This window comes from Lathyrus oleraceus, chromosome 5 (assembly GCF_024323335.1).
Source record: "Lathyrus oleraceus cultivar Zhongwan6 chromosome 5, CAAS_Psat_ZW6_1.0, whole genome shotgun sequence".
In the NCBI taxonomy this organism is placed as follows: Eukaryota; Viridiplantae; Streptophyta; class Magnoliopsida; order Fabales; family Fabaceae; genus Lathyrus; species Lathyrus oleraceus.
In genome coordinates this window covers 169,285,682-169,296,880 of record NC_066583.1, presented here as the reverse complement: position 1 = coordinate 169,296,880, position 11,199 = coordinate 169,285,682, and positions in this window count along the sequence as shown.

Here is an 11,199-nt window from a genome sequence, read left to right as displayed (position 1 = left end):
TTGACATCTATCGTACAACTCCAAGGGCTCATTATCAGCAATAACTTCAATGATCTTCTTGATATCGGTGGTTGTTGAGAAATTAGTAGAGCCACCGGTTGTGGTATCAATCAACTGTTTGGTCTTTATTTTGAGACCATTCACAAACATCTGCATCTGTTCGGTTGGATCCATATTATGAGGTAGACATGCGACCAGGACTCTCTTGAATCTCTTGTAGGCGTCTCCCAAAGTTTCCATGTCCTTCTGTTTAAAATTCAAAATTTCATACCTCTTCCGCAGAAAAACCAACGTTGGAAAATACTCATTCAGGAAGGCTTTTTCCATCTTTTCCCAAGATGTGATGCTACCGGATGGTAGAGAATAGAACCATTCTTCGGCTTCTTCCGCTAAGGTGAACGAGAACATTCTTAACTTCTTAGCTTCTTCGGTGTGACCATCAATTTTTAGAGTGTTGCTCATGGTCAGAAACCTCTGTAGATGCTTGTTTGCGTCTTCATTTACCTTTCCAGTGAAATGCTTCCTTTTAAGATGATTAATAGTACTAGGATGTAACTGGAGATTTGCCACGTCCATTGGTTGGTTGACAATTGTTAATCTGCCGATTGGTGCATTTGCACCTCTGTAGCCACCCAACAGACTTTCTCGTGGCGGTGGATTTTCCCCCATTATTTTGATCTCTCTCTAAACCTGAATCTGAACCTAAATGAATGGCAGGTTGTTCTTCGTCTGATTCCAGTCTTGCCAGTCGAGCTTGTTTGAGTCTTGCCCATAAGGTTCTTTTGATTTCTGCGTCAAAAGGAAAATCAACTGAGGCCTTACCTCGCATACAAATATCAGACATAAATTAGTTGATATTAATCGAAATAAATTATTAAAATAACGGAAAATAAATTTTAGTTGCAGAGCAACAAAATTTCAATTGAAATAATTTAAACTTTATAGCTAGCAATCCCTCGACAACGGCGCCAAAAAGTTGATCGGGAAAATAGCAAGTGTACTATTTTGCCAATGTAGTAATAATATGGATGTTTCCCAAAGATCGATCTCGAGGACTGCACAACAATACAAGTTTAAATTGTGACTCAATTGAACAAAACAAGTAATTGGGATACTGTAAAAAGTCACTGTATAAGGGAATTAGAAAATAAAGCGGAATAAATATTTTTCATAGTTTATAAGAATATGCCAAGGATGGTGTATGAATCTCTCCTGCAATGACCTTGAATGTATATCTCCTTAAACGATTCAAAATGATCAATTACCGGATCTTAAAATTATTCCCCCCAAGACCTGAGAGGAAAACCTTTGGTCATTCATTCTAATCTCTAAGTCCTTAGGCGATTATAATGAAACCAAGTCGTACAAATTAACAAGATAAAACTGGTAATCATAGAGTATCCCTAGCCCTAGATGATATCTACTATAGTTTTATTGTACAAAAACCTTAACAATTGCAATCCTGCAAATTGTTAACCATATAACAATCCTTATATTTCCGATAAAGAAAACATTACAAACATTGCACAGTGAAATTGACAAACAAACATCATATATTAAGGAAATTAACAATTCAGAGTCATTACACAACAAATTCAGGGACTCCCCCCCGGCATTGGGGGGTTTAGCCACTCATATTATTCAAATAAAATACAATATAAAATTTAGACATTACAAGAATAATGGAATCCTGTTGATCTTCAATCGCATCCGCTCTTGAAGGAGCTTCGTTCTTCGCAACTCTTGATCGCTTCAATCTTAATCGTATCAAATTTGTCTTCGTGTAAAAAGTCCCTTTCTCCCCATTCAAAAATCCCCTAAATAGTTCCTGATCCAATATTTGATGTAGCAAATACCCAAAATACCCTTTGGGATCAACCGTGCCAAAATACGACAAAAATTGGAAAATAAGGTATCCAAGCCAACACTGGCCGTGTCAGACAACACGATCGGCCGTGTTGGCTATATGGCTGTCTGACCTCAATGGTCCAACACGCCCCTTCTAGGGTGGCTGACGCGGGTCGTGTCAGCTGACATGGGCACCTGTGTCAGCTCCTTATTTTTTCCCATGGTTCCCTTTCTCCTGACACAGGCCGTGTTGGGCAACACGGGTGGCCGTGTCAGGGCTACTGTACTGGCAAATTTCTTCTTCCGACGATCTCAGAACGTCCGATTCCCTTGGCAAGTCCCTGGGTATTCTTTCTTACACTTGAAACCAATAAAACTACCACAAGGAGACATAAAATGGAGTATAATTATGCAAACCAAAGATAATCATCAAACTGAAATAAAAATGCAAACATCTAATTTACTAAACAGAATAATAAAATAGGTAGAATAATGTGTTACCGACTTCGTGAAATTGTGTCGAATGAGTGTCAGAAAACAAGTAGAATTGGAGACCGATCAGCGTGTTTCCATGAATGGAATTCTAGCCGTTGATCTTGTGATTTCTGTTTATATTTAATTTTGATCTTTGGACTACTCTTGCTTATAAAGAGAGTGGGTTGAATATTCATAATTTTTTGCAACTTTTAAGCTTTTAAGCTTTCCTTTTTTTTAGGGAAAACATCTTTGTTTCTTCCTCTTGAGAATATCATTAGAAGTGATTTAGATATTTGCTTGAAGCTTTCACCTTTTTTCATTCCTCATGCTTCACCCGCCTCCTTTAACAAGGTACCTTCTCACTCAAGCTTTTCAACATCTCTTGTTTCATTTTGCCAAAATAAATGAAAATTGTAACACCCAATTTTCTTTAAGTTATTCATTTAATTGAATTTATGTTTTATTTATTTATTTAAATGAATTTTATATGCAAAATAAATGAATTTTATATGCATTGGATTAAGGATTTGGTGTTTTTGCATGTTCATGCTATGTTGGGATTGGTGGAAAAGTGTTTAATTATTTAATTAAATAATTAGATAATTAAATAATATTAAAATTAAATAGAAAATAGAGGTTTTGGGTGGAAAATAGAAGTTATGAGGAAACTAAGGTGAGTGGTGAGAATTATAATAAGCTGGGGACAAGATACAGTTATTGAAAGATTAACTTAGGCTATCTTTTTTTAATAAAAAGGGATTATAAAACCTAAGAGTAGTCAATACGTATTATTTTTGGACAAGAGGAAAAGTGAGAACAATGGTTGGGAGGAAATCACTATATTCAAGCTTAGAGTTGTTGCCGGAAATCAAATGTTTGAGGATTACCCTAAATGTCGTGTTAATTGCATGATGGGTAGGGATAAGTTGTTAATATCCATTAGGTTTTTTCTTATTTTCCTCCATTGTTGAATGTTGATGATATGGATAAAACTATTATTATAACATGATGTGATTGTTGTAATTAACCCGATTTTTGTGTGTTGATTTACCATGAAAATTAGGTGTTTATATTCATAAAAGTGGTGTTCTTATGAGTTGTGTTTCAATTGTTGAAGGTGATTATGATTTTGAATCAAATTGATGTACTTAATGTTAATATGTGCTTAATTGAGTGTTTCAGTATTATATTAACATGTATGATTGAATTTCGTACATTTGGGATTAGTTCGTATGACTAACCTTTGTTGAGTTTCTTAGAATAAGATTTGGTTATACATCTATACCTTGAGTTTTGATGATAACAATGTTGTATTTGTGTGAGAACAATTTTGGTACCCTAATGGTTTGTTATTCTGTAGCTTTAACAAGCAGTTCTGATTTTGATCATATAATGTGCTACATCATCAGTTTCTAAACTTTGCGTTTCAAATCTGCTTCCGCAATGCAATTACAAGTTCTGAAAGACATCAATATTGATGTTGCAATGTTCTTTCTACTTCTGTGTTATCTCACCCACCAGAAGCTTATGAGGAGACTCTATATTGTTGATGTAATATTCTCTCAGTTTTTGCTTTTGGACGTGACTTTGATCACCAAACTTCTGAAGAATGGCAAGCTTCTGAAGTTGTGTTATGTAGCTGAAGATTATGAAGATCTCAAGACGGACGATTGAGGTTATCAAGGTTTTGAATAAAGATTTTGAAGACTCTGAAGATTATGAAGATACTGAAGAACTCAAGCCAGACTAATAACATTGTCAAGGTTCTGACCTAAGGTTCTGAAGTTTATGAATCTAGCTCTCTACTTCTTCACTTCATGCTTCAATCATCTTTTATTAGAAGCCAATGGATCTAAAGAAATATCAAATGGGAACGTGATCAAATAGTACATAGTACAAATCGAACAACCTTTCCACTACCTGATTTCATGGGCAAGGATTGTACTATTCAGCACACCTATCACTGAATATGTGGGTGAAAGGACAGTACATGGTATCATTCCTTTTTCATCCAACAGTGGATAGTCGCTCAAGGAGCATTCCCCATTTTTCCCTCCAACGGTCACATGCTTACACTATATAAGCATGCATTTGAGACTTGAAGAAAACGCTGATCTACACAAGTATTTTGACAAGCTATTTTTCTTTTTGAAAAGCTATCATCTTTTGTATACAATGTTCTTTAAATATTTACTATTCATTTGTGTAAATCTGCTTTTGTAGAAGCATCTTATAACACACTAAATATTCTTTAAACTATTTGTTTGAATCATTAAGGAGGTTATCCTTGAGAAGACAAAAAAAGTTGTTCTTTGTGAGTCCTTAAGGCGACTAAGGTTTAGTTGGATCCTTGAGAAGACAAAGAAGGTTATTCTTTGTGTTTATTGTAATATGTTTATTATAGTAGATTAAGTCCTTGTGTATACGGCAAAATAACCTTGACGGGTGGACTGGATTAGCTTTGAGTTCAAGTGAACTAGGATAAAAATCATTGTGTTTTTATTTCTTTGTTATTAACTTGGTAGTAGTGTTTTGTTTTGGAAAAAGATTTTGCTTGTAAAACCCAATTCAAACCCTCATTTCTTGTGTTTTTCACACCTTCAATTGGTATCAGAGCTCCGGTTCTGATTGTGATAAAAGCTTATATCAACAACTCACAGTGTTCAGTATCGATCCAGTTGTGTGAGAAACAATGCTTGCTTCTAGCATTGTTAATAATAATGATAGAGATCATTACAGTACTAAACCACCTATTTTTTATGGTGAAAGTTTTGACTACTTGAAACATAAAATATAAAGTTTATTTCTTGGTTACGATGTTGATCTCTGGGATCTTGTAGTCGAAGGCCATGTTCACCCAGTAAATGCTGAAGGAAATGCTTTAGCAATAAGTGCTATGTTTGATCAACAGAAGAAAGACTTCAAAAATCATCATAAGGAAAGAACCATATTGCTTAATGTTATCTCTTATATGAAGTATGAGAAGATAACAAACAGAGATTCTACCAAATCCGTTTTTGACTCTAAGAGAATGACTCATGAGGGAAACACTCAAGTGAATGAGACAAAGGCCTTGGCCTTAATCCATAAGTATGAGGCTTTCAAACTGGAAGATGATGAAAATGTTGAAACCATGTCCTTAAGGTTTCAGATGCTTGTCGTAGGGCTTAAAGTTCTGGACAAAGGGTATTCTACAGCTGATCATGTCAAGAAAACCATCAAAAGTCTTCCCAAAAAATGGAGACTTACGGTAACTACATTAAAGCCGAAGAAGATCTCAATAGCATCAGTCTTGAAGAACTTGTTGGTTCTTTAAGAAGTCATGAGATTGAGCTAGAAGAAGATGAACCTTATAAGAGAGGTAAATTTGTAACTCTAAAATCCAAGCCTGAGAAGACTAGAGCATATCAAGTTGAGGAAGAATCAGAAGGATCTAATGAAGACTCAGAAGATGATGATGAGCTGTCTCTAATCTCAAAGAGAGTTAACAGGCTCTGGAAACACAAGAAAAGTGGTCAAGGGAAATTCAAAGGAGTCAGAAGGACTTTTGGTCGCTTCAAATTCTCATTTGGTCAAAAGAAGCAAACTTCTGGAAAATAAGTTATGTGCTTCGAATGCAAGGAGCCAGGCCACTACAAGAATGAATCCCAAGCTTAAGAAGGACAAAAGGCCCGAGAAGAACTTCTCTGAAGTCAAGAAGGGGTTGATGGCTACCTAGGATGACTCAGAATCTGAAGAAGAAGATTCTGATGAAGACAAAGTCAATGTTGCACTAATGGTAACCCCCGAAGAACCAGAAGACAAGGTATTAGCAGAATCAGAATCCGACTCTGATTCTAAAGAGGTATTTTCTAATCTATCTCATTCTGATATTGAATCATGTCTCTCTGAAATGCTGGAAAAGTACGAGAGTGTTCAAAGTGAATACAAGGACCTTAAACATGTCCAAGTAAATGCTTCTGAAACTCAAAAAAAGCTTGAGAAATATATTTTCTCTCTAACGAATAAGTTTTTTATTTAGAAAGTAGTAACTCTGCTTTGAAAATCAAATTTCAAAACTAGAGGAGGAAATAACTTCATAAGCTTCTGATACTGACTGTGTCATCAGATATGACAAAGCATTCCAGTACTTTCTGGCTAAAAGCATAGATAGAAGAAAAATGGATTCCTTAATATATGGGGTTAGCAGAAATGACAAGAAAGGTTTGGGTTATACAAAAACTACAAAACCTGACGAAAGTCAGAAGGTCAAACTAAAACCTCTCTATGTGCATTTCGTGTCTACTGGCACTAAGTCTGATATTTTTGCATAGACACATAAGCATACTAAGGATAGGAACTCCATTATTAAACCTAAGTATCATGCACAAATCCCTCATGATTATGCTTCTGATAAAATACCCAAAGTTATGAGAAACTCTGGGAAAACTAACAAAAGAGGACCCAGATAGTGGGTACCTAAGGATAAAATAATTTATGTTGCAAACATCCTTAACAGCTCAGTTGAGACACTAGTCATGGTACCTGGACAATGGATGCTCGTGACACATGATGGGCAGAAGGTCTATGTTCTAAGATTTGGAACTTAAGCTTGGAGGCTTCGTTGGTTTCAGAGGAAACCAGAAAGGGAAGATCGTTAGATCTGGAACCATTGGTAACGGTAAACTTCCTTCTATTACTAATGTTCTTTTAGTTGTTGGTCTAATGCATAATCTATTGTCTATTATCCAACTTAGTGGTAATGGTTATGATATAATCTTTAATCAAAAGTCTTGTAAGGTTGTTAGTCAGAAAGATGGCACAATCCTTTTTAACGGAAAGAGGAAAAATAACATTTATAAAATTAGACTTTATGATCTTGAAGATCAAAATGTAAAATGTCTAATGTCTGTTAATGAGGAGCAATGGGTCTGGCATAGATGTTTGGGTCATGTTAGCATGAGAATGATTTCTCAGCTAAATAAGCTTGAATTAGTAAGAGGTCTACCCAAACTGAAGTTCGCTTCAGATGCTCTTTGTGAAGCATGTCAGAAAGGCAAGTTTTCTAAAACATCTTTCAAGGCTAAAACTGTTGTTTCTATATCAAGACCGTTAGAACTACTGCATATTGATTTGTTTGGACCAGTGAAAACTGCTTCTATAAATGGAAAGAAGTATGGATTAGTCATTATTGATGACTACAGTCGTTGAACATGAGTAAAGTTCTTGAAACACAAGGATGAGTCACACTTTGTGTTTTCTACCTTTTGCTTACTAGTGCAAACAGAAATGAATTGCAAAATAGTCAAAGTCAGAAGTGATCATGGTGGCGAATTTGAAAATAAACATTTTGACAATTTTTTGGTTCAAATGGTATTTCCCATGATTTTTCCTAACCTATAACTCCACATCAAAATGGAGTTGTAGAAAGGAAGAATAGGACGTTTCAAGAAATGACCCACACCATGATCCAAGAAACTAATATGGCTAAGCATTTCTGGGAAGAAGCAGTTAACACAACGTGTTATATTTAGAACATGATTTCTATCTGTGTATTCTGGGCAAGACTCATTATGAATTGTAGAAAAACAAAAAGCCCAAGATTTATTACTTTTATCCTTTTGGATGTGAATGCTTTATGTTAAACACTGGAGAGAATATTGGCAAGTTTGACTCTAAGGCATTATAAGTGTTTACTGTTAGGATATTCTGAACGCTTTAAAGGCTACACAATATTTAATACAGAAACACGAATTGTTGAAGAATTAATTCATGTTAGATTAATTGATAAGCTTGACCATGAAAAGTTAAACTAGTTGAGAAATTTGCAGATCTGAAGATCAACCTTTCAGAATTCAAAGATATTGTCTCTGGAGAAAAAGATTTAGAAGGTAGAGCCAAAGAATCTGAAGAAATGACTAAAATAGAAGCAATCATTGATCCAACTCATCAGAAGAAGAGTAGATCAAGAAATTCTCATTTCAAAGAACTGATTGTGGGAAACAAGAATGCTCCAGTCAGAACTAGATCTTCATTCAGACCCTCTGAAGAGACTCTTATAGGTTTGGTGTATCTGATAGAACCCACACCCATTGATGAAGCTCTTTTGGATAATGAATGGATTCTGGCCATGCAAGATGAAATGAATCAATTCACCAGAAACGACATTTGGGATCTTGTTCAGAAACCAAAAGGCTTCTATGTCATTGGAACCAAATGGGTTTTCAGAAACAAGCTGAATGAGAAAGGAGAAGTTGTCATAAACAAAGCTCGACTAGTAGCACAAGGTTAAAGTCAACAAGAAGGTATAAACTATACATAAACCTTTGCTCTAGTTGCAAGGTTAGAGTCTATTTGTCTTTTAATTTCTTTTGCAGTCAATCATAACATTATACTTTATCAGATGGATGTTAAGAGTGTGTTCCTAAATGATTATATTTCTGAAGAAGTCTATGTGTATCAACCTTCTGGTTTTGAAAGCTCTCAAAATCCGGATTTTTTTTTTAAACTGAAAAAGCCTTTGTATGGTCTAAAGCGGGCTCCAAGAGCTTAGTATAATAGACTACACAACTTTTTGTTGGAACATGATTTCACCAGAGGAAAAATGGACATAACTCTCTTTTGAAAAACCTTTAAGAATGACATTATGGTTGTGTAAATATATGTTGATGATATTATTTTTGGTTCTGCTAATGCGTCATTGTGCAAGGATTTTGCTAAGTCTATGTAGGCTAAATTCGAAATGAGTCTGATGGGAGAACTAAAGTTCTTTATGGGAATCCAAATTGATCAAAGACCAGAAGGCATGTCTAATCATAAAAGCAAATATACAAAGGAACTTCTGAAGAAATTAAACTTATCAGAATGTAAGATAGCAAAGACTCCAATGCATCCTACATGCATTATGAAAAAAGAAGAGGTAAGCAGTAAGGTAAATCAGAAGCTTTTTAGAGGTATGGTAGGTTCTCTTCAATATCTAACAGATTTTATACTTGATATCTTATTTAGTGTCTGCTTATATGCTCTCTTCCAATCAGATCCTAGGGAAACTCACTTAACTGCTATTAAAAGAATCTTTAGGTATCTTAAAGGTACTACTAATCTTGGTTTATTTTATAGAAAATCAAGTGAATATAAATTAGTAGGCTATTGTGACGCTGACTATGCTGGAGATAGAATTGAAAGAAAAATTACTTCTGGAAGTTGCCAATTTCTGGGAGATAACTTGATCTCATGGTCCAGCAAAAGACGGTCAACAGTTGTGCTATCAATAACCGAAGCTGAATATATTGGAGCTTCTAGATGCAACACTCAGATACGTTGGATGAAGAGTCAGCTGGAAGATTATCAGATATCTAAGTCTAACATTCCTATTCTATGTGACAATACTTCTGCTATTTGTTTATCTAAGAATCCTATCTTGTATTCTAGGGCTAAGCATATTGAAATAAAGCATCACTTCTTACGCGACTATGTTCATAAGGGAATTTTTCACTTAAAATTTATTGATACAGACCATCAATGGGATGATATCTTTACAGAACCCCTTTTTGAAGATAGATTCATATTCATTCTGAAAAATCTATTTATGAAACCGTGTCCAGAATGAAAAGATGTGATTCCGAATGTTAAGTCTTTAGAACTCTAAGATTAGATTCTGAGATTGTTTTGCTTTCTGACTATGAAACATGAAGCTTTATGAAGTAAGGAAGTTTTCATGAATCGGAAAGGTTCTCATCAGAAGCAATCTTATCGTTTTTTCTTCCTAATTCTGAACAGTTGTTGCATTTAATGATTGTCTTGTCGTTTGATTTGGTGTGGTTCTTAGTGGAGACATTTGTCCCACTTTCTAAGCATGTGTGGTTAAAACGTGACACATTAGGTTTAACAATTATTGGAATTAGGTCTAAACATTTACACTTCCCCCATGACTACGCACTCCTTTTTGTCATCATTACAAAAAAATAATATTTAAACCCACTTCACTCACATTTTTACACTACGCGCACAATTCTCCCACACTTTCAAGTTTTCAAACCTCAAACAAACTCTATTCTCTCCCCTCAACTATTTTCTGTCTTCATCTTCATCCCCTCTAAATGGTTAAACAATTTCCAAAGGCAGCTGAACAACAACAATTCTCTCAAAGTCGATCAAAGACAGCTAAACAACAACTGGTTCAACAACAGTTTCAACAATTGCAACTAGATCAGACTAGATCTCATCCTAGATTTGTATTTATTCAAGGCACTCCTTCTGTCAAGGAAGAAGTAAACGACAATATTACTCTGGTGGAAAACTATCATATCTTCACAAAGATCGGTCCACCAGATCTTTTAGCATATTACATGGAGATCTGTCTTGAAGAGGGTATTGATCCGATGGTAAATCCCTTAAATATTTCGGATGACTACCCAATTGTTCCTCCGCCCCTCCTTCTTCCCTAACCCTTAGATTTTATGTTTTTCTTGCTGCATTTTGTTTGTAGTTCATTTCAGTACTTTATTTCTTTTCGTTGTACTCTACACTGCCTGTTGGCACTTTTTAATCAATGAAATTTATTTTGCTTCTCTTTATTTACTTCTTGTCTTTTATCTTTTTGATTGATGACAAATGGGGAGAAAACATAACGTTCTAAATGGGACAAATTAAGTGTTTATTTTGATATCTAATTTCTTAAGTAAAGATCCAAACATTGTTTAAATGTTTCTGTTAACAAATACTTTGAGAAAAGTTTTTTAAGTGTTTTTCCAGGTTTAACTCTCAAGAATCAGAATGGTTCTGAAGGGCTACTTCTAAAAATCTACTTCTGAAAAATCAAGGTTCTGAAAACCTTATACTTTAAGGAAAAGAAGTTTCTGAAGAAACGTCTTCTAAAGAAAAGATTCTGAAGTA